Here is a 25,322-nt window from a genome sequence, read left to right on the forward strand (position 1 = left end):
GTTGTGGTTGCACCAACGGTACGGCTATCTGTACCGTTGAGGCACGCAAGCCTCCCCACCAACGGCAAGGTCCATGTTTCATGGACAAAACTCTACCATCTGGTGAGCAAGATGCACGAGACAGGCGAAATACCCTCAGACTTCAAGAAGAATATAATAATTCCAATCCCAAAGAAAGCAGGTGTTGACAGATGTGAAAATTACCGAACTATGAGTAATAAGTCATAGCTGCAAAATACTAACGCGCATTCTTTACAGACGAATGGAAAAACTGGTTGAAGCTGACCTCGGGGAAGATCAGTTTGGATTCCGTAGAAATGTGGGAATACGTGAAGCAATACTGACCCTACGACTTATCTTAGAAGACCGAGTGAGATGGCGCAGTGGTTAGACACTGGACTCGCATTCGGGAGGACGACGGTTAAGTCCCGCGTCCGGCCATCCTGATTTAAGTTTTGCGTGGTTTCCCTAAATCGCTTCAGGCAAATGCCGGGATGGTTCCTTTGAAAGGGCACGGCCGACTTCCTTCCCCATCCTTCCCTAATCCGATGAGACCGATGACCTCGCTGTCTGGTCTCCTTCCCAAAAACAACCCAACCCAACTTATCTTAGAAGAAAGATTAAGAAAAGGCAAACCTACGTTTCTATCAACTGTAGACTTAGAGAAAGCTTTTGACAATGTTGACTGGAATAGTCTCTTTGAAATTCAGAAGGTGGCAGAGGTAAAATACAGGGAGCGAAAGGCTATTTACAATTTCTACAGAAATCAGATGGCAGTTATAAGAGTCGAGGGGTATGAAAGGGAAGCAGTGGTTGGGAAGGGAGTGAGACAGGTTTGTAGCCTATCCCCGATGTTATTCAATCTGTACATTGAGCAAGCAATAAAGGAAACAAAAGAAAAGTTCGGAGTAGGTATTAAAATCCATGGAGAAGAAATAAAAACTTTGAGGTTCGCCTATGACATTGTAATTCTGTCAGAGACAGCAAAGGACTTGGAAGAGCAGTTGAATGGAATGGACAGTGTCTTGAAAGGAGGATAAAAGATGAACACCAACAAAAGCAAAACGAGATAATGGAATGCAGTCGAATTAAGTCGGGTGATGATGTGGGAATTAGATTAGGAAATGAGACATTTAAAGTAGTAAAGGAGTTTTGCTATTTGGGGAGCAAAATAAATGATGATGGTCGAAGTAGAGAGGATATAAAATGTAGACTGGCAATGACAAGGAAAGCGTTTCTGAAGAAGAAAAATTTGTTAACATCGAGTATAGATTTAAATGTCAGGAAGTCGTTTCTGAAAGTATTTGTATGGAAGTGAAACATGGAAGATAAATAGTTTGGACAAGAAGAGAATAGAAGCTTTCGAAATGTGGTGCTACAGAAGAATGCTGAAGATTAGATGGATAGATCACATAACTAATGAGGAAATAGAATTGGGGAGAAGAGGAGCTTGTGGCACAACTTGACTAGAAGAAGGGATCGGTTGGTAGGACACGTTCTGAGACATCGAGGGATCACCAATTTAGTATTGGAGGGCAGCGTGGAGGGTAAAAATCGTAGAGGGAGACCAAGGGATGAATATACTAAGCAGATTCAGAAGGATGTAGGCTGCAGTAGGTACTGGGAGATGATGAGGCTTTCACAGGATAGAGTAGCATGGAGAGCTGCATCAAACCAGTCTCAGGACTGAATATCACAACAACAACATTGTTATACTTCATACGCAATACACATGAAACAACCAAAATACAAAAAAATTTGAATAAAGGAAAAAATACTTGCATAAAATTGTTTATCAGGCTGCTCTTTAAGTCGCTGCTACAGCTGAAGACTGTCTCGCAGCTGATATTTCCCATGTAACTCGTGCTGCGTTTATCTGTAGCCAGTTCAAAAAATATAATGTGCTCATGTAGCGTAAGCCTACTGATAAACGAGCTTAAACCAAACACATGCTAATATGTCCTTACCTGTGATGGCTTCTCTGAATAATACTGTGAGACGGTTTAGTGTATGTGGCCAACTCCAGTTTATTAGATCATAGGATTTTGTTTTTTCTTTTTTTTTACTTTCTCTCAGTTCATTTAAATGTCGAGTTACACGAGAAGAAAATACATATCCGTTGATATGAAACAACTTATGACTATGTACATATAAAATGTGTTTAAATTTGTCTGGCCCCACGCTTCGCACCAGTGTAGTATATACAGGGTGGTCCATTGATAGTGACCGGGCCAAATATCTCACGAAATAAACATCAGACGAAAAAACTACAAAGAACGAAACTCTTCTAGCTTGAAGGGGGAAACCAGATGGCGTTATGGTTGGCCCGCTAGATGCCGCTGCCATACGTCAAACGGATATCAACTCCGTTTTTTTAAATGGGAACCCCCATTTTTAATTACATATTCGTGTAGTACGTAAAGAAATATGAATGTTTTAGTTGGACCACTTTTTTCGCTTTGTGATAGATGGCGCTGTAATAGCCACAAACGTGTAAGTACGTCGTATCACGTAACATTCCGCCAGTGCGGACGGTATTTGCTTCGTGATACATTACCCGTGTTAAAATGGACCGTTTAACAACTGCGGAAAAGCTCTATATCGTGTTGATGTATGGCTATTGTGATCAAAATGCCCAACGGGCATGTGCTATGTATGCTGCTCGGTATCCTGGACGACATCATCCAAGTGTACGGACCGTTCGCCGGATAGTTACGTTATTTAAGGAAAAGGGAAGTGTTCAGCCACATGTGAAACGTCAGCCACGACCTGCAACAAATGATGTTGCCTCAGTAGGTGTTTTAGCTGCTGTCGCGGCTAATCCGCACATCAGTAGCAGACAAACTGCGCGAGAATCGGGAATCTCAAAAACGTCGGTGTTGAGAATGCTACACGAACATCGATTGCACCGTACCATATTTCTGTGCACCAGGAATTGCATGGCGACGACTTTGAACGTCGTGTACACTTCTGCCACTGGGCACAAGAGAAATTACGGGACGATGACAGATTTTTTGCACGCGTTCTGTTTAGCGACGAAGCGTCATTAACCAACAGCGGTAACGTAAATCGGCATAATATGCACTACTGGACAACGGTAAATCAACGATGGCTGCGAGAAGTGGAACATCAGCGGCCTTGGCGGGTTAATGTATGGTGCAGCATTATGGGAGGAAGGGTAATTGGCCCCCATTTTATCGATGGCAATCGAAATTGTGCAATGTATGCTGATTTCCTACGTAATGTTCTACCGATGTTACTACAAGATGTTTCACTGCATGACAGAATGGCGATGTATGACAGAATGGCGATGTACTTCCAACATGATGGATGTCCGGCACATAGCTCGCGTGCGGTTGAAGCGGTATTGAATGGAATATTTCATGACAGGTGGATTGGTCGTCGAAGCACCATACCATGGCCCGCAAGTTCACCGGATCTGACGTCCCCGGATTTCTTTCTGTGGGGAAAGTTGAAGGATATTTGCTATCGTGATCCACCGACAACGCCTGACAACACGTGTCAGCGCATTGTCAGTGCATGTGCGGACATTACGGAAGGCGAACTACTCGCTGTTGAGAGGAATGTCGTTACACGTATTGCCAAATGGATTGAGGTTGACGGGTATTTTCAGGACTTATTGCATTAATGTGGTATTTAAAGGTAATCACGCTGTAACAGTATGTACTCTCAGAAAAGATAGGTTTACGAAAGTACATGTATCACGTTGGAACAACCAAAATAAAATGTTCAAACTTACCTACGTTCTCTAATTTAATTTAAAAACCTACCTGTTACCAACTGTTCGTCTAAAATTGTGAGCCATATGTCTGTGACTATTACAGCGCCATCTGTCACAAAGCGGAAAAAGTGGTCCAACTAAAACATTCATATTTCTTTACGTACTACACGAATATGTAATAAAAATGGGTGTTCCTGTTTAAAAAACGCAGTTGATATCAGTTTGACGTCTGGCAGCGCCATCTAGCGGGCCAACCATAGCGCCATCTGGTTTTCACCTTCAAGCTAGACTAGTTTCGTTCTTTGTAGTTTTTTTAGTTTGACGCTTATTTCGTGAAATATTTGGCCCGGTCACGATCAATGGAGCAACCTATATAAATAGTCTGTGTTTGGTGTCATTGTAACGTGTTGTAAGAAATTGTCTTTTAAACAGGTACAAATACATATAAATGTCGTGTGACTAGGGCCTCCCGTCGGGTAGACCGTTCGCCGCGAGCAAGTCTTTCGATTTGACGCCACTTCAGCGGCTTTCGCGTCGATGGGGATGAAATGATGATGATTAGGACAACACAACACCCAGTCCCTGAGCGGAGAAAATCTCCGTCCCAGCCGGGAATCGAACCCGGGTCCTTTAGATGACATTCTGTCGCGTTGACCACTCAGCTACCGGGGGCGGACTTTTAAGCAGATAATTGTTGATTACTTTTGTCACTGATCTTCTTACAATCTTTTAAACTGTAAAAATGTTGACACATACTTATATTACCCTACATTCGATGTGCTAGATAAGTGATTTTAATTATTTCCTTTTTTTGAAGTTACATTGTCGTGCAGGTACCTTACTGCACATCAAAGCAAAAACAACACAAGAACATGATCTCTTTTGGCTACAGGCGTTCAAACTTTAGGGTTCTTATATATGTCTATGAGTAACGCACTGGTTTGCTAATCTTAACTGCATGAAGCATGTTTAGTTCTAGCGTTCTCTGTAACGGCGCCTATGTCAAAAATAACGCCAAAATTTGCGTCAGAAAATGAAAATAATGACGGAGATGCTTTACTGCTCTCAAAAATGCATTAAATGAGTAAGTATTCTCAATAATATCTGGGCTAGAAGAGGGTAATTACCAAAAATAGTCGTACCAACCGTAATGGTGGACAACAATATAACTGCAGGAAAGAACACAATTGTTCTATAAGTAAAATATGGTTTTGGTAGTAACCAATAATATTTTGTATTCTAAAAACGATTTAGATGAATTAACAGTTATTACACTTCTTACAGAACTCTTAATATGGAACGCAGGAAAAGAGTGCCTTGCTAGGACAGCGGTACTACTGGAAAAGGTACAATGTCTTCTCGTTTATCAGACAAATAAAGATTAACGGACAGAATTACAACGTCATTGTCAAACCTCGAGGTTTTTATTTCTTCTCCATGGAATTTAATTCATACTTCAAATTTTTCTTTCGTTTTCTTTACTGCTTGCTCAATATACAGATTGAATAACATCGGGGATAGGCTACAACCCTGTCTCATTCCCTTCCAACCACTGCTTCCCTTTCATGCCCCTTGACTCTTATAACTGCCATCTGGTTTCTGTACAAATTGTAAATAGCCTTTCGCTCCCTGTATTTGACCCCTGCCACCTTCAGAATTTGAAAACCAGTATTCCAGTCAACAGTGTCAAAAGCTTTCTCTATGTCTACAAATGCTAGAAACGTAGGTTTGCCTTTCCTTAATCTATCTTCTATGATAATTCGTAGGGTCAGTATTGCCTCAGGTGTTCCAGCACTTCTACGGAAACCAAAATTATCTTCCTCGAGGTCGGCTTCTACCAGTTTTTCCATTCGTCTGTAAAGAACTCGTGCTAGTATTTTGCATCCGTGACTTATTAAACTGACAGTTCGGTAATTTTCATATCTGTCAACACCTGCTTCCTTTGGCGTTGGAATTATTATATTCTTCTTGAAGTCTGAGGGTATTTCATGTCTTACACATCTTGCTCACCAGATGGTAGAGTTTTCTCATGACTGGCTCTCCCAAGGCCATCAGTAGTTCTAATGCAAAGTTGTCTACTCCCGGGGCCTTGTTTCGACTTAGGTCTTTCAGTGCTCTGTCAAACTCTTCACGCAGTATCGTATCTCCCATTTCAACTTCATTTATGTCCTCTTCCATTTCCATAATACTGATGTCAAATACGTCGCCCTCGTATAGTCCCTCTATATACTCCTTCCACCTTTTTGCTTTTCCTTCTTTGCTTAGAAGTGGTTTTCTGGCTGAGTTCTTGATATTCAATCAAGTGGATCTCTTTTCTCTAAAGGTCTCTTTAATTTTCCTGTAGGCAGTATCTATCCTATCCCTAGTGATATATGCCTCTACATCCTTACATTTGTCCTCTAGCCGTCCCTGCTTAGCCATTTTGCGCTTCCTGTCGATCTAATTTTTGAGACGTTTGTATTCCTTTTTGCCTGCTTCATTTACTGCATTTTTATATTTTCCCCTTTCATCAATTAAATTCAGTATATTTTCTGTTACCCAAGGATTTCTAATAGCCCTCGTCTTTGTACCTACTTGATCCTCTGCTGCCTTCACTATTTCATCTCTCAAAGCTACCCATTCTTCTTCAACTGTATTTCTTTCCCCAGTTCTTGTCAATCGTTCCCCAGTTCTCTCTCTCAAACTCTCTACAACCTCTGGTTCTTTCAGTTTATCCAGGTCCCATCTCCTTAAATTCCCACCTTTTTGCAGTTTTTTTCAGTTTTAATCTGCAGTTTATAACTAGTAAGTTGTGGTCAGAGTCCCTGTAAATTTTTTACAATTTAAAACCTGGCTCCTAAATCTCTTGTCTTACCATTATACAGGGTGATTCAAAAAGAATACCACAACTTTAAAAATGTGTATTTAATTAAAGAAACATAATATAACCTTCTGTTATACATCTTTACAAAGAGTATTTAAAAAGGGTTTTTTTTCACTCAAAAACAAGTTCAGAGATGTTCAATATGGCCCCCTCCAGACACTCGAGCAATATCAACCCGATACTCCAACTCGTTCCACACTCTCTGTAGCATATCAGGCGTAACAGTTTCGATAGCTGCTGTTATTTCTCGTTTCAAATCATCAATGGTGTCTGGGAGAGGTGGCCGAAACACCATATCCTTAACACACCCCCATAAGAAAAAATCGCAGGGGGTAAGATCAGGGCTTCTTGGAGGCCAGTGATGAAGTGCTCTGTCACAGGCTGCCTGGCGGCCGATCCATCGCCTCGGGTAGTTGACGTTCAGGTAGTTACGGACAGATAAGTGCAAATGTGGTGGCGCTCCATCCTGCTGAAATATGAATTGTTGTGCTTCTTGTTCGAGCTGAGGGAACAGCCAATTCTCTAACATCTCCAGATACTGTAGTCCAGTTACAGTAGCACCTTCGAAGAAAAAGGGACCAAAAGCTTTATTGGCTGAAATGGCACAGAAAACGTTCACCTTAGGCGAGTCACGTTCATACTGAGTTGTTTCCCGCGGATTCTCAGTGCCCCATATACATACATTGTGACGGTTGACTTTCCCGTTAGTGTGGAAAGTTGCTTCATCACTAAACACAATCTTTGAAACGAAAGATTCATCTGTTTCCATTTGAGCAAGGACTCTCCATACAGTTGATTGTGGAATTTGCAGCTCTCTGCTAGCTCTGCGAGTCGATTTTCCTGGGCTGCGAACAAATGCTTGCTGGATGCGTGCTACATTTTCATCACTCGTTCTCGGCCGTCCAGAACTTTTCCCTTTGCACAAACACCCATTCTCTGTAAACTGTTTATACCAACGTTTAATACACCACCTATCAGGAGGTTTAACACCGTACTTCGTTCGAAATGCACGCTGAACAACTGTCGTCGATTCACTTCTGCCGTACTCAATAACACAAAAAGCTTTCTGTTGAGCGGTCGCCATCTTAGCATCAACTGACGCTGACGCCTAGTCAACAGCGCCTCAAGCGAACAAATGTACAACTAAATGAAACTTTATAGCTCCCTTAATTCGCCGACAGATAGTGCTTAGCTCTGCCTTTTGTCGTTGCAGAGTTTTAAATTCGTAAAGTTGTGGTATTCTTTTTGAATCACCCTGTATAATCTATCTGAAACCTTCCAGTGTCTCCAGGCGTCTTCCAAGTATACAGTCTTCTTTCATGATTCTTAAACCAAGTGTTAGGTGTGATTAAGTTATTCTCTGTGTAAAATTCTACCAGGTGGCTTCCTCTTTCAATCCTTACTCCCATTCCATATTCACCTACTACTATTCCTTCTCTTCCTCTTCCTACTGTCGAATTCAAGTCCCCTATCATTATTACATTTTCGTCTCCCTTTACTGTCTGAATCATTTCTTTTATCTCATCATACATTTCTTCGCTCTCTTCGTCACCTGCAGAACTAGTTGGCATATAAACTTGTACTTCTGTGGTAGGTGTGAGCTTCGTGTCTATCTTGGCTACAATAATGCATTCACTCTGCTGTTCGTAATAGCTTACGCTTGCTCATATTTTCTTTAATTCATTATTAAACCTACTCCTGCATTACCCCTATTTGCTTTTGTATTTATAGCCCTGTATTCACCCGACCAGATGTCTTGTTCCTCCTGACATCGAACTTCACTAATTCCCACTATATCTAACTTAAACCTATCTATTCACATTTTTAAACTGTCTAACCTGCCTATCCGATTAAGGGATCTGACATTCCTTGCTCCGATCCGTAAAATACCAGTTTTCTTTCTCCTGATGACGTCGTCCTCCTGAGTAGTCCCTGTCCGGAGATCCGAATGGGGGACTATTTTACCTCCGGAATAATTTACCCAAGAGGACGCCATATCATTTAACCATACAGTAAAGCTCAATGCCCTCGGGAAGAATTATGGCTGTAGTTTCCCCTAGATTTCAGCCGTTCGCAGTACCAGCACAGCAGGGTCGTATTGGTTAATGTTACAAGGCCAGATCAGTCAATCATGCAGACTGTTAACCCCGCAACTACAGAAAAGGCTGCTGCCCCTCTTCAGGAACCACACGTTTGTCTGGCCTCTCAACACATACCCCTCCGTTATAGTTGCACCTATGGTATGGGCCAGGTCCATGGTTCATGGGAGGTTTGAATGTTCATCTTCATTGATTCCTTGCGCAGCATAGCATTCTTGCTGAACTATAGAGTGTAGTAAAGAAGCTCCGTGGATATTTGATATTCGCTTAGTAATCATGGCATAATTTGGGACTTAGACGTTTCAAAACGGAGAGTTTACTTTTTAAGTAGCTCTTATACTTTTTTGTATGTAAATTGGTGTGACGTTTCTAAATGCATGTCTTCACGTTTCAAAATAAAAAAAAAAAGCTTTTGTGATAGAGTAAATTCTCTGTTGCAGCTCATTAATTTCTGCTGCACTGTCGTAGTTGGAGGGCTATCTTCCGAAGATCTGTCGGATGGATGAGCATTGTTGGTTCCAGACAGAGTGTTCTTAGTTTGATTTCAAGCGTATCACGCGTTACTGAGAAACCCTAATGTTGAGGGGCTGATGAGAAAGAAGACAACGTTATCGGTTCATAAAGCACGAATATATATAGAGTGAGCGTGCTTCATTGCGCCTGTCGCAAATATCGAACGCTGTTTGATTATATTCTGAAATAAGACTGAAACATTGATATTACGGTTATTTACTCTCTTTAACTCGTCTGCGTTGCCTGTGGACCACTGTCATTATGTCTTTGCTGTGCTGCCACTTCTGTGTGTGAATTCCTAAGGGATCAAACTGCTATGGTCATCGGTGCTTAGACTTACATGCTACTTAAACTAATTTGAACTACCTTATGCTAAGGACAACACACTCACCCTTGCCCCAGGGAGGACTCGGACCTCCGGCGGGGGGGTGGGGGTGGGGGGTGAAGGGAGGGGGAGGAGGGAGGGGGTGGAGGGAGGGGGGGACGCAATCCGTGACACGGCGCCTCAAACCGCGCGGCCGCTCCACGCTGCGCCTTTTCTGGTGCTCTTGACGAGTTCTAGCAACTGCTTTCTTGTCAGCAACTTGAAAGTTTATTCTTAGCCCAGTAATCCATCTTTTTCCTGACGACCACTGTCATGTTTTTATCGGACCATTTCCTGTTCTCGAAGCGATTATCTTCTGTAATGAACGTCAGGAAGGGTCTGGTTTCAACAGCTAAATGGTGGTTCTCCACTGTTAGTTATTAAGTCTTGCCCAATACGAACTTCTGCAAGGTCTTCCTCTGTTTGCTTGGCCCATGAACCATGGACCTTGCCGTTGGTGGGGAGGCTTGCGTGCCTCAACGATACAGATGGCCGTACCGTAGGTGCAACCACAACGGAGGGGTATCTGTTGAGAGGCCAGACAAACATGTGGTTCCTGAAGAGGGGCAGCAGCCTTTTCAGTAGTTGCAGGGCAAGAGTCTGGATGATTGACTGATCTGGCCTTGTAACATTAACCAAAACGACCCTGCTGTGCTGGTACTGCGAACGGCTGAAATCTAGGGGAAACTACAGCCATAATTCTTCCCGAGGGCATTGAGCTTTACTGTATGGTTAAATGATATGGCGTCCTCTTGGGTAAAATATTCCGGAGGTAAAATAGTCCCCCATTCGGATCTCCGGGCGGGGACTACTCAAGAGGACGTCGTTATCAGGAGAAAGAAAACTGGCGTTCTACGGATCGGAGCGTGGAATGTCAGATCCCTTAATCGGGCAGGTAGGTTAGAAAATTTAAAAAGGGAAATGGATAGGTTAAAGTTAGATATAGTGGGAATTAGTGAAGTTCGGTGGCAGGAGGAACAAGACTTTTGGTCAGGTGATTACAGGGTTATAAATACAAAATCAAATAGGGGTAATGCAGGAGTAGGTTTAATAATGAATAAAAAGATATGAGTGCGGGTTAGCTACTACAAACAGCATAGTGAACGCATTATTGTGGCCAAGATAGACACAAAGCCCATGCCTACTACAGTAGTACAAGTTTATAAGCCAACTAGCTCTGCAGATGATGAAGAAATAGATGAAATGTTTGACGAGATAAAAGAAATTATTCAGGTAGTGAAGGGAGACGAAAATTTAATAGTCATGGGTGACTCGAATTCGTCAGTAGGAAAAGGGAGAGAAGGAAACATAGTAGGAGAATATGGATTGGGGGAAGAAATGAAAGAGGAAGCCGCCTTGTATAATTTTGCACAGAGCATGACTTAATCATAGCTAACACTTGGTTCAAGAATCATAAAAGAAGGTTGTATACCTAGAAGAATCCTGGAGATACTAAAAGGTATCAGATGGATTATATAATGGTTAAGACAGAGATTTAGGAACTAGGTTTAAAATTGTAAGACATTTCCAGGGGCAGATGTGGATTCTGACCACAATCTATTAGTTATGAACTGCAGATTGAAACTGAAGAAACTGCAAAAAGGTGGGAATTTAAGGAGTTGGGACCTGGATAAACTGAAAGAACCAGAGGTTGTAGAGAGTTTCAGGGAGAGCATAAGGGAACAATTGACAGGAATGGGGGAAAGAAATACAGTAGAAGAAGAATGGGTAGCTCTGAGGGATGAAGTAGTGAAGGCAGCAGACGATCAAGTAGGTAAAAAGACGAGGGCTAATAGAAATCCTTGGGTAACAGAAGAAATATTGAATTTAATTGATGAAAGGAGAAAATATAAAAATGCAGTAAATGAAGCAGGCAAAAAGGAATACAAACGTCTCCAAAATGAGATCGACAGGAAGTGCAAAATGGCTAAGCAGGGATGGCTAGAGGACAAATGTAGGGATGTAGAGGCTTGTCTCACTAGGGGTAAGTCAGATACTGCCTACGGAAAAATTAAAGAGACCTTTGGAGAGAAGAGAACCACTTGTACGAATATCAAGAACTCAGATGGAAACCCAGTTCTAAGCAAAGAAGGGAAGGCAGAAAGGTGGAAGGAGTATATAGAGGGTTTATACAAGTGCGATGTACTTGAGGACAATATTATGGAAATGGAAGAGGACGTAGATGAAGACGAAATGTGAGATAAGATACTGCGTGAAGAGTTTGACAGAGCACTGAAAGACCTGAGTCGAAACAAGGCCCCGGGAGTAGACAACATTCCATTAGAACTACTGATGGCCTTGGGAGAGCCAGTCATGACAAAACTCTACCATCTGGTGAGCAAAATGTATGAGACAGGCGAAATACCCTCAGACTTCAAGAAGAATATAATAATTCCAATGCCCAAGAAAGCAGGTGTTGACAGATGTGAAAATTACCGAACTATCAGTTTAATAAGTCACAGCCGCAAAATACTAACGCGAATTCTTTACAGACGAATGGAAAAACTGGTAGAAGCGGACCTCGGGGAAGATCAGTTTGGATTCCGCAGAAATGTTGGAACATGTGAGGCAATACTAACCTTACGACTTATCTTAGAAGAAAGGTTAAGGAAAGGCAAACCTACATTTCTAGCATTTGTAGACTTAGAGAAAGCTTTTGACAATGTTAACTGGAATACTCTCTTTCAAATTCTGAAGGTGGTAGGGGTAAAATACAGGGAGCGAAAGGCTATTTACAATTTGTACAGAAACCAGATGTCAGTTATAAGAGTCGAGGGGCATGAAAGGGAAGCAGTGGTTGGGAAAGGAGTGAGACAGGGTTGTAGCCTCTCCCCGATGTTATTCAATCTGTATATTGAGTAAGCAGTAAAGGAAGCAAAAGAAAAATTCGGAGTAGGTATTAAAATTCATGGAGAAGAAGAAAAAACTTTGAGGTTCGCCGATGACATTGTAATTCTGTCAGTGACAGGAAAGGACTTGGAAGAGCAGTTGAACGGAATGGACAGTGTCTTGAAAGGAGGATATAAGATGAACATCAACAAAAGCAAAACGAGGATAATGGAACGTAGTCAAATTAAGTCGGGTGAAGCTGAGGGAATTAGATTAGGAAATGGGACACTTAAAGTAGTAAAGGAGCTTTGCCATTTAGGGAGTAAAATAACTGATGATGGTCGAAGTAGAGAGGATATTAAATGTAGACTGGCAATGGCAAGGAAATCGTTTCTGAAGAAGACAAATTTGTTAACGTCGAGTATAGACTTAAGTGTCAGGAAGTAGTTTCTGAAAGTATTTGTATGGAGTGTAGCCATGTATGGAAGTGAAACATGGACGATAACTAGTTTGGACAAGAAGAGAATAGAAGCTTTCGAAATGTGGTGCTACAGAAGAATGCTGAAGATTAGATGGGTAGATCACATAACTAATGAGGAGGTGTTGAATAGGATTGGGGAGAAGAGAAGTTTGTGGCACAACTTGACTAGAAGAAGGGATCGGTTGGTAGGACATGTTTTGAGGCATCAAGGGATCACAAATTTAGCATTGGAGGACAGCGCGGAGGATAAAAATCGTAGAGGGAGACCAAGAGATGAATACACTAAGCAGATTCATTAGGATGTAGGTTGCAGTAGGTACTGGGAGATGAAGAAGCTTGCACAGGATAGAGTAGCATGGAGAGCTGCATCAAACCAGTCACAGGACTGAAGACGACAACAACAATGGGGATATTTTAGAACTGCCTATATGGATCCATTCTGTACAGGTGGACATGGAATGCTAGTCGTCTTAATTTGATGGCATTGGAGAGGTTTTCTTGCTGTTGGTAGAGTTTTAGATTATGTTTGTACTACCGCCTCCAGTCTTATAGGATGTTTGGTCTTCCTCTGTTTGCTTGGCCTATGGGGATATTTTAGAACTGCCTAAATGGATCCATTCTGTACGGGTGGACATGGAATGCTAGTCGTCTTAATTTGATGGCATTGGTGAGGTTTTCTTGCTGTTGGTAGAGTTTTAGATTAAGTTTGTACCACCGCCTCCAGTCTTATAGGGTGCTTGGTCTGAGCGGTTCTAGGTGCTACAGTCTGGATCCGCGCGGCCACTACCTTCGCAAGTTCGAATCCTGCCTCGAGCATGGATGTGTCTGATAACCTTAGGTTAGTTAGGTTTAAGTAGTTCTAAGTTCTAGGGGACTGATGACCTCAGAAGTTAGGTCCCGTAGTGCTCAGAGCCATTTGAACCATTTTGATGCTTGGTCTATTGTCTTCTGCAGGAATTCCCTTTTTAGTAATTCGAGGATTTTTATTGTCATCTTCTTGATTAGGTATAATTACAGTGCTGCATAGAGGGCTGTCGGTATGACTATTTTGTTATACTGTCTTAGTCTAATATTCGTTGACAGATGTTTCGAAGCATACAAGCATAATATTCCCTATTTAATTTGATTTTCTGTTGTTCCAGAGCAACAGTTTCACTGAGACCCTTTCTCCAGGAACTTTGGGATTTTGAATCTGTGGATGTGCTTAGTAGAACTGGTTCTCATTCTTCTAGCGCCCTTTTTAATATTTTCAATGAATTCCGTCTTTCAGATGTTGATCAGTAGACCTGTACTCTCCGCTATTAAATGCAGTGCTTGGAGTTGCGTGGAACTCTACCATATCTTCTGCCGGTAGAATCAGGTCATCAGCAATGGTGAGACTGGTCTGCTTTGATCTCCATCTTTAATCCGGTGTTAGCTGGTAGAGATCTGGTCAGTTCCCTGATGATTTCTTTCTAGGACACAGTTAAACAATATTGGGTGTCGTAGACGGAACAGCTAATATTCAAGAACATGACAGGAAGGCTCTTTCGAAGCAAACAAGTGTAGTAACCTTGAGTTCTAAAATGCATGCCTTAAGAGCTATGAGCATTTGTTCATATTCGTTACTGTGATACACACCTCTCCTACGAAACAGGTGCTAATAGCCCTTACGATACGCATTTTAGGGCACAGGTGTACTAAACATTTTTTCTTGTTTTGGTCCGTACTACCTCCTCCCAAAATATGAAGGGCAAAGAGCTCGAAGCAGAAAAGATCTGTTTCTGAGTATCGAAGATGAAAAAGTGCTTACAGACCTTAAGCTATGCATTTGAGAACCTATGTTTAACAGGCATTTTTGCTTCGAATGATCGTTCCAGGCATATCGCTAAATATTGATCATTCTTCCTGGCGCAAACTGCATATGCCAAATGTCATCTCCTTGCCTTGCACATGTATTGACCGGAAAAGTCCCTAAGAGTGATCCTCTAAATATTAATTTGGATTATGTGCTATACAGGGTGGCCTGCATCATCCTAATGAGATTCTCGTTTTAGTCTTTGGTCTCTTATTATTCCAAAGAAGTGTATCTAGTCACAGAGATGGTCACCCTTTGGAAGTATATGAAGGTCTGGTTCGTTTCTTGCTGTACAGGAGGAGGGTCTTGAGGTTCTGTATTTGTCCCCGTAGAGGATTTCAGTGTTCTGAAACCTTATTAGTAGCAGTTATGTAAATCAATAAACGTCAAAGGACGAAAATTTATTTTCCACAGATAAGTACAACAAGTATATAATTCCAGCTATCGTACCAGAAAATGTTTTATCTGTCGAAAGTATTGACACTCGGTGGAAAAAAAGACTGTTTTATGTGACTACATGACCAGACATTTACGAGAGAAGTGCTACATAAATTCAGTCGTACGAGAGTGTGCAGTTCGTCAGTGCGTTGAGTGTGTACATATTTCGAACAACGTTCACAAGCAGATAAGATTTGTAGACAGTGTGTTACCTGTAATGTGGCTCATGGTCAGAGGGATTTGTGACTCGGAGCAGAGGAGGCGAGCCCGGTTCCCACATAAACGGCTGCGGGGTGAAGAGTGATGTGGGGAAAGCAAGCTCCACCTGCCTCCCTCATCGTAATCTCCACAATCTTTTCTTCGTTCCTCAGTGAAACCAGAAGTCAATAACGATAGTTAAGTTGCTCTACCAGCTAATACCTAGGGATCAGATCGGGCAGCCTACCACTTAATACTTCTTACAACAGTCATTAGCCCCGAATTGCACAGATATTCAATCCAAAGTTGCTTCTTTATTGTTCGTAAGCGAAACTGAAATCGTCTTTTGTATTGATACATTTAACACTAGAACCACCTACGGGATATTTCTGACTCACAGGAAAATTTTAATCCGTCTCCCTCTTCTAATGGTTCTAGGTAGTAAAATTTTGAAACATATTTATTGTTTTTAATTATTTCTTATGTCAGAGTCAGTAACTGTATTAATTTTTTTACTACAACTGAACACAGAAATTTAAGTTTTAATAGTGAATGTGACTTTTCGAAATACATTTCACAATCATATTTTCGGTTTCAGAGCCATACTTACACAAGTATATACCTTTAAAAAGTATGTTGTGAATAAAAAATCAATGAAAATTAATTAAATACGTGTTTTTTACATTTTGTGGTGTTCATAAAGTACTCCTCCACTCGCTGTAAACATCACGCAAAATGCGTTGGTTCAAATGGTTGGCTCTGAGCACTATGGGACTCAACTGCTGAGGTCATTAGTCCCCTAGAACTTAGAACTAGTTAAACCTAACTAACCTAAGGACATCACACACATCCATGCCCGAGGCAGGATTCGAACCTGCGACCGTAGCGGTCTCGCGGTTCCAGACTGCAGCGCCAGAACCGCGCGGCCACTTCGGCCGGCAATGCGTTGGTGCTGCTAAGACTGTGGTAAAAGATATTTTCAAATTCCGTTCCCTACTCAGAAACCACTACCTAGTTCAAAAGTATGTTGTTAAATTTGATATTTTTAAGTTTGTTTGGGTGATGGGCACAAAGTACCAGCACCACCCCATTTATATTACACGTTATGGATAATGCGTTGGTATTGCTAGGGTTAATATTTCTTTGCCTGGTTCATCTTTATCTACATTAATAATAAAATAATATAACTATCGTGTCTCTTTGTTTGAACACGATAATCTCCAAAACTGCTAGACGAATTTTCACAGTGCTATCACAGAGCGTGCCACAGGGCAACATATAGATATTAGTTCATAAAAATCGAATCACAGGAAAAAGGAATGTCGTAATTCAGAGTTTTATCCATATTAATATTACAAATACAAAAGTAAATCTGCTATGTTTTCATATCTAGGCTGCTTAACATTTTCCAATGAAATTCGGTATGGAGATAGTCTGAAGGCTGAGCAAGAAAACAGGCTACTTTAGAAAGTAAAAATTAAGACCCGTAAGAGTGTAAATTACGGTATGCAACATCATTTTTAACATCAGTGAACATAAACCATGTCAAGAATTATTAAATTTATTTCATAATGTACACATTGTACAATGTGTAGCTTCCTCAACAGCATTATGCATAGATGAGCGCTGCTGCTTCTGCCACTCTGCATGCACTGCTCAGCAGCGACGTGGCCGCATCGTGCATTTGTGGCAGCTTGGTAAATGTAAATGTCGTGTGACTGGTGCCTCCCGTCGGGTAGACCGTTCGCCGGGTGCAAGTCTTTCGATTTGACGCCACTTCAGCGACTTGCGCGTCGATGAGGATCAAATGACGATGATTAGGACAACACAACACCCAGTCCCTGAGCGGAGAAAATCTCCTACCCAACCGGGAATCGAACCCGGGCCCTTAGGATTGGCATTCTTTCGCGCTGACCACTCAGCTACCGGGGGCGGACGACAGCTAGGTAAGGGGCAGGGAAAGGAGCTCATCATGAGCGATGCTTAACCGAACAGGCAGACATGTGAGGGCAGCTGACGTTATTGAACACAAAGTAACTTACTTTTTCACTATCACTCGTCTTACCAAAACTACTGATATGTGAACATACCTGCAGGTAACAGCTAGTTTTAAAATGTAAGTCAACGCTGTCAGTTGCATAGTTTTCTAGAAAAAATATTAGTACCTGAAACCGACAATGGGACGTTTTTATCCCACTGAATAAACTAGGCATCACCGATTACTGACACCGCACAGGGTACGTAGTAGAGGAAAATGTGAGAGGGAAAGTGTTTCTGAATTCATTTTTGTTTTCCCATTTTTCATTGCAACTGCTTTAAGCCATGAAAAACTCCCTTTTCACTTATCTCGCGGTGCTGTTTCATTCAGAGGGCAACCAAATCATTACGGTACTCGAAAATGTATTACAGATGGTTCTGTCACAATGATTCCTGGTAGTGCTGCCACAGCTGCCACGGTTCGCATTTTGCCAGATAACAATAGTGAGCAGTGTACATCTACAGGCAACGGAGATTCTCATCCAAATGATGCAGTATTGAGCACATGCAAGCCAAATGTGGTAGAACTCGTGTAGAAGATACTATCTCAATAAATTGACTGTCAGTGAAGAGGTAGAAGCTAGTGATGGAATTATGTGGGGAGTAGTTCCTACTAACATTGTAGTTCCTGAAACAAGTGGACAGCAAAATATTCTTGAGGCAGAATTCTGGTCCTTCTCCACACGCAAAAAGGTGCGTCATCAGTGATTTTCCTTCGATTGCTTGGCGTTTGTTTGTTGATGAACCTATTATCAAAAACGCACAGAAACAGAGGCACATAGAGTACATGGAGGTGAAGAATCGTCATTATCGTTAGCAGAACTTCATGCATTTCTTGCTATTCTATATGGTAGTGGACCAAGGGATTCAAAGGAGTACAGGTGGAACTCATTTGGCTACAGAAGTTGGTAATAAAAGTTTACAATTCTGTAATGTCACGCAATAGATTCAAAAAAATTATGAGGTTCATCATCTTTGATTTGAGGTCAAAATGGCCAGAAAGACTAAAAAATGACAAGTTTGCTCTCATGCCAGATGTATGCGAGAAATTCATAGTACACTGTCAAAGCTTGTACATTCCTGCTCCACATATCTGTGGCAATGAACAGTTGTTTTCGTCCAAGTGTAGATGACGGTTCACTCCGTTCATAGCTTCAAAAAAGTATTGACAGAAAAACTGGATGGCTGTCGATAAAGATTCTAAGTATGTGCTAAATGCTTTCCCATACCTTGGTGAAGATGAAGCTCGTTCTGGAGGTGAACGTCTTAATGACTTTGTAGTGAATAAACGTTTGGGTCCATACTTAAATAATAGAAAGAATGTTGTATGTGACAACCTCTTTACTTCACTTTCACCAGTACGAAAGTATTGGAACAGGGCCGGTACCATTCCAAAATACCGTTATCCATGATGGCGGCCATGATGTCACCCCCCCCCCCCCCCCGCCTACGTATACGCGCTAGACATGAAATGTTGTCATTATGAAATGTTTTCATAACACCATCACCATTCCAAAGCATCGTTAGTCGACAAGGTCGCACGCAGTGTATCCGGCACGTGTTGACTCTCTAGTCTTTATTACCGTAGCGGGTTGTGACATAGAGAGAGAGAGTTAGCGCCATCTCTCTCTATGTCACAACCCCGCGCTTACATACACGCGCTAGGCAGGACCTATACAAATCAGTGCCCGGCCCACCTCACTCTCACACTGCTCGTATACTTCGTTCGTCCAGTACTTGTCACGTCTTCGTAATTAAACGTGCAAAAAAATGAAGCGTTCAAGTGTAACTGCACTCACTAAGGATACGATATTACTTATTGCCTAATCCACTTCCTCTTACGTCATCACGTACAATACATTACAATTATTTTACAGAAATACATTTCTTAAACAAAATTTTCAAAACAAAATTATAAAAACAATCATGATGATCTGTTCCTGTGGATAAAATAAACGTTTATTAATTTAGTCATCCCATCACCACATGGTCTCTAACTACTAATTTCTCTATTCCTACTTTCTACACTTGACGTCAACATGCTACTACTACTACTACATGCCGTGACCTTTTATAGTAAACTCCTTTCCCTGGCGTCGCTCAGTTGCTGCTATTATCTGCGAACAATTAAAAACATTTGTTGCACATTATTGTAGGTTACTGTAACTCCGAATTTCTCCGATACCCCTTTGATGTTACGCTTGTTTGACTGGTTATGGCATTGGTCTTCCGCTCCTAGTCTGCTTCTGTCTGTAACGGTAGGCTCAATTCAACGTCATGCTTATCTGTTGAACAAAACAAGAGTTAGTTTTGCACGTTACAGCAAGTAAAAATCAGTGATAGTGGTCAAGGTTCATGGCTGGACTTGAGAGCATCTATCTTTTGTGGTGACCTTCATTATCATCCTTTAAACGGACTGGCGTGTTGTTTTAGCGTCTCTGCTTAACTCAAATAGTTAAGCCCAGACTCGGCTAGCGTCTCTACAACACTCCTACGGCCCAAATCATCAATAAGCTCTGTCGATCACGCTATTGCGTGCGACCAACCACCTGATTTACGTCTTTCTATGAAGGCTCAAAACTCGCCTTTTCACACAACATCCTCATCGCACCCATTACGAATTATCCATGTTTGGTGCGTCCCTATCGCCTAATTTCGATTGACTGGCCACCGGCTAGTCGTTTTGATCACCGTACTCACACTATCAACACAATTGAGATAACAGGTGCGTCTCGAACACTACTGCGTCGGACAGACCACCTCATAATTATCACCCGAAACACCCACAATCGCCATACGCCGATAACGCAACGGGTGGGTCCTGAACACTACCGCGTCGGACATCATACCCTGCACTCGTCTCAAGAAACGCAACACATTCGGTGGGACGCAATATCCACCTACCACATCACAACACGCTCAACACACCACAAATCCATCCACCACAGATCCAGATTTTATCCTGAAAGCTCTCCTGTCCAATAGCCTTGCCATAAAATTTTGTATAGGAAGTTATCTACATAAGATAACCCCTTCTATAGTTAATCTAATACTTCTAAATATTGTTTGTGTCATAGCTGAAGCAAATTTTCTATACTAAGCGACCCAATGGCCCCCATACAACAAAATTTAACATCAAACACATAATATACACACAATCCATACCAAAATAAGACAAGCACATGAAAATAGGAAAATAAATACACACAACATAAAACAAATAATCACAAAACAAAAATAAAACACTGCCTATACTAATACAAATAAACATCGCCAACAAATCACAAAAATCTAATCTAATTATACACTACTTTGTTCCCGGCCGCGTTCTTCCGCTGCCGAGTGTGCCGCCCTAGTCATTCTTGTCTGTTTTGCGCAGTTTGCGTACGGCAAGTGTTAGCCGGACGTATTTTGATTATTTGTGTAGGTTCTGGATTGAGGTCTTCACTCGCTCTCCAGTTCTGCACTGGTTGATCCCTTCCATTTTTATTGGCTAGTTTCCAGTTATTATTACCCTGGTTCCACCTACGTTCCTGTGGCGGATAATGTTTGTCCTCTATTATCGCGCCACTGTGGGTTGTTTCCCCTATTGTTACCGTTACCGGCATAGTTATTCCTCATCTGGTTTCTGTTTCTCTCTATATTCGCGTCTTGGCCTTCCTCATGCGGTCCCCTTTGCTTCTTCTTCTCACACACCTGCTGGTCGTTATAGGCAAACTCCAGTTCCCTAAGAATGCCCTTAAATGCTTCTACTTCATTTCCGCATCTGCCAGCTAGCGTCTGCTGATATGTAAGTGGCAACTTCATATAGCATACGCGTATAATCTCCCCAAGGCTGCACGGTTCGTCCAGATACTGATTCTTTTTCAGCATGTTCTATAAAAATTTCACAACACTTCGGAAACCTGAGCTCTCGAAGTCGCGTGTCATGAGAATTTCTTGTTTAATTCTGTTTTGGGTCTCCTTTGACCAATATCTGCTCATAAATGCGTCGCGGAACTCTTGGTATGTTCTGCAACCTTTAGCAACACTACGCATACTTTCGCTGATGCACCTTCCAAGTGCGCACACACAAAGTCAAGTTTGTACATTAACGGCCACTGTGGTGGTAACGTTAGATCAAACTGTCCAATGAACGTTTTTGGATGTAACGTATTATTATCATCCATATAGTGCTGGAACTTGTGTACCGACAGAAAGTGTTTATAATGAAACTGCCTAGTTTCATCTTTATGCTGTGGCGTTTCGATGTTTTCATAAACTACCTCCGTGTGCGCCTCCTGGATATCCTGTGGCTCTTGCAAGTGCGAGGTGGATCGCCTAAACGGGTAGCAATTGCTTGCGCCAGTTGTTCTGCTACTGAACTCCGCCTCCGGCAAATCACTTACTACACGCGGTACCTCCGTACGTGTGCCTCGCGGTTCATAGCTGCCATGACGTTCTAACGGTCTGGTTTCCAGCATGCATGCTTCATTATCACGTCGGTTCACAACTCCTGTGACAGATACTGTGTCCCGTTGACGTACTTCCGAGGTTACCTCTTCCGTGGATACTGTCTGAATATCGGCTCCAGTTTGTCCTGTATTTGTAGAAGTTCTGTCGACTGACAGTGCCTCTACCCTGCTCTCGATTTGTCGTTTAAATTCGGCAAATTCTGCCATCAGTGGTGCCTCTCCGGCTTCCTCCTTCCTGCTCGACACGGTTTCTTCAATCTTTTTCACTCGTGTCTGCAGCATATTTATAACAGTTTTGCCGACCTTGGTCTTGTTCTCTATGTCCTCCTTCGTTTCTCTCGATATTCTCTTGGCTTCCCGCGCAATTAATTGCGCCTCATTGGCGGTTCTTTTCGCTTCGGCTATCTCTCGCTCTAACTTCATCCTTCACACCGCATGTTTCACGCTTTATGATGGCAAGCTGTGCCCGAGTTTCCTTTCTACACTCCTGTATGCTGCTGTGTGTTTCTTCTTTCCAGACTAGCTTGCCTCTCCTTTCTACACGTTTAAATTCTTTCCTGCATCACTTTCGTACTAGCGTCTATCTTCTGCATCATACGCTCCAAGAATCCAGCGATGCCTGAACCGTCTACCGCCAAGTCTCCCCTTTCCGCATGATAACTACTGTCATGACTTGCAGGTGATCCCCTGCTCATTCTTCCGTCTCCTGTCGAGTAAGGTCCAAACCCTGCTCGGTACGACAGTGTCGGACTGCAGTCTTCGACATCTCCACAGCAACAAAGTTTTCATTGAAGATGGTGGCACGCTTAAAATTTGGCCTGGCTATACATTTTCTCACGCCATAACGCCCTTCCCATGCGGTTCTAATAACAATATCACGTTCATTTCTTACATTTTGCATAGTTTTCCCGAAAATGGAATTATTCATTAATTTATAAAAGTCTCTTTCAAAATCATTACTCGCGACCGCCCTCTTTTCAGTATTTAGTTCAATATACTCCTTCAACCAGGGGGATTGCTTGAAGGAGATTGCCCGGGTGATTTTAATGAGCTCCATTCCTAATCTGAGGCACTGCTGGAAGTTACGATAATGAATAATATACCTCTGCTTATCCCCAACAGTGGCCAGCAGTTTAGGGCTGGTGCTTCCTCGTGGAATTTGTTGCTCTGAACATAACGGCAAGTCACTTGTCTCTCCATGCAAATTATTAGGGTACGCGATGTCTGCCTCAAGCACATACCCTACATCAGAATCGGCCGCAAGACCCATTATCTGTCCACCTAATCCCTTCAATTCGTCTTCAGGCACCCATTGGAACCCGGAAACCGGCAGCGGTTGCTTCATAGCATTCCCACATAAATTGTTAACATCTAAGTACAAAATGTAAGTAGAATCAAGGGATGCGTTGTACTCGACACCCATCCGCGGGTTATTTGCCTTGGCGTGCCTTTGAACACATTGACAAAGTCCGCCACGGATCCCTCGCTCAAAAATAGAAGCATCGAAGCATCAGTCAAAAGTTCAATGTTGCAATCCGTTTTTTTGAGCATAGCGTCCCAGGACAACCCAGGTGCCGTGTAATAAAAGGCAGGGTCCAGAGAGTACGTGGTCATACATATACTCCGGAACTTTTCGAAAACATCTGCAAGCAAACGAACGTCCGTGTCCATGTGTAACCTTGCATATTCTCCCAAATTGGGGATGTTGAATTCCTGCCAGACATTAACGGCATGCTCATAATCTGTGATAGTTATGGTATCGCCTGTGAGAGTACTGGTAAAAGAAGTTATTTCGGGAAGCCTTGTTTCATTGAGTTTTGCCATACTATCAAGATACTCGTACGGGAAAACTCCTTTCCTCGTCGCAAGTTGAAACTTTTCCTCATCGGTAAATACAGATCGAGTGATATGCATATCATTCCGAGGTAAAGTCTCAACCAGTTTCTGGAGCGAAGTCTGCATAAATCGTAGAGAGTCAAGGAAGCGGAGCGTAATTTTCGGCGTCATTCGTTTTGAAAAAGAAATGTACTTTTCAACACTTTCAGGCAGGATACATCTACATCTACACCTACATCTATACTCCGCGAGCCACCTTACGGTGTGTGGCGGAGGGTACTTATTGTACCACTATCTGATCCCCCCTTCCCTGTTCCATTCACGAATTGTGCGTGGGAAGAACGACTGCTTGTAAGTCTCCGTATTTGCTCTAATTTCTCGGATCTTTTCGTTGTGATCATTACGCGAGATATATGTGGGCGGTAGTAATATGTTGCCCATCTCTTCCCGGAATGTGCTCTCTTGTAATTTCGATAATAAACCTCTCCGTATTGCGTAACGCCTTTCTTGAAGTGTCCGCCACTGGAGCTTGTTCAGCATCTTCGTAACGCTCTCGCGCTGACTAAATGTCCCCATGACGAATCGCGCTGCTTTTCGCTGGATCATGTCTATCTCTTGTATTAATCCAACCTGGTAAGGGTCCCATACTGATGAGCAATACTCAAGAATCGGACGAACAAGCGTTTTGTAAGCTACTTCTTTCGTCGATGAGTCACATTTTCTTAGAATTCTTCCTATGAATCTCAACCTGGCGCCTGCTTTTCCCACTATTTGTTTTATGTGATCATTCCACTTCAGATCGCTCCGGATAGTAACTCCTAAGTATTTTACGGTCGTTACCGCTTCTAATGATTTACCACCTATGGCATAATCGTACTGGAATGGATTTCTGCCCCTATGTATGCGCATTATATTACATTTATCTACGTTTAGGGAAAGCTGCCAGCTGTCGCACCATTCATTAATCCTCTGCAGGTCTTCCTGGAGTATGTACGAGTCTTCTGATGTTGCTACTTTCTTGTAGACAACCGTGTCATCTGCAAATAGCCTCACGGAGCTACCGATGTTGTCAACTAAGTCATTTATGTATATTGTAAACAATAAAGGTCCTATCACGCTTCCTTGCGGTACTCCCGAAATTACCTCTACATCTGCAGATTTTGAACCGTTAAGAATGACATGTTGTGTTCTTTCTTCTAGGAAATCCTGAATCCAATCACAAACCTGGTCCGATATTCCGTAAGCTCGTATTTTTTTCACTAAACGTAAGTGCGGAACCGTATCAAATGCCTTCCTGAAGTCCAGGAATACGGCATCAATCTGCTCGCCAGTGTCTACGGCACTGTGAATTTCTTGGACAAATAGGGCGAGCTGAGTTTCACATGATCTCTGTTTGCGGAATCCATGTTGGTTATGATGAAGGAGATTTGTATTATCTAAGAACGTCATAATACGAGAACATAAAACATGTTCCATTATTCTACAACAGATTGACGTAAGCGAAATAGGCCTATAATTATTCGCATCTGATTTATGACCCTTCTTGAAAATGGGAACGACCTGCGCTTTCTTCCAGTCTATAGGTACTTTACGTTCTTCCAGAGATCTACGATAAATTGCTGATAGAAAGG

The sequence above is a fragment of the Schistocerca nitens genome, chromosome 2, assembly GCF_023898315.1.
Source record: "Schistocerca nitens isolate TAMUIC-IGC-003100 chromosome 2, iqSchNite1.1, whole genome shotgun sequence".
Classification (NCBI taxonomy): Eukaryota; Metazoa; Arthropoda; class Insecta; order Orthoptera; family Acrididae; genus Schistocerca; species Schistocerca nitens.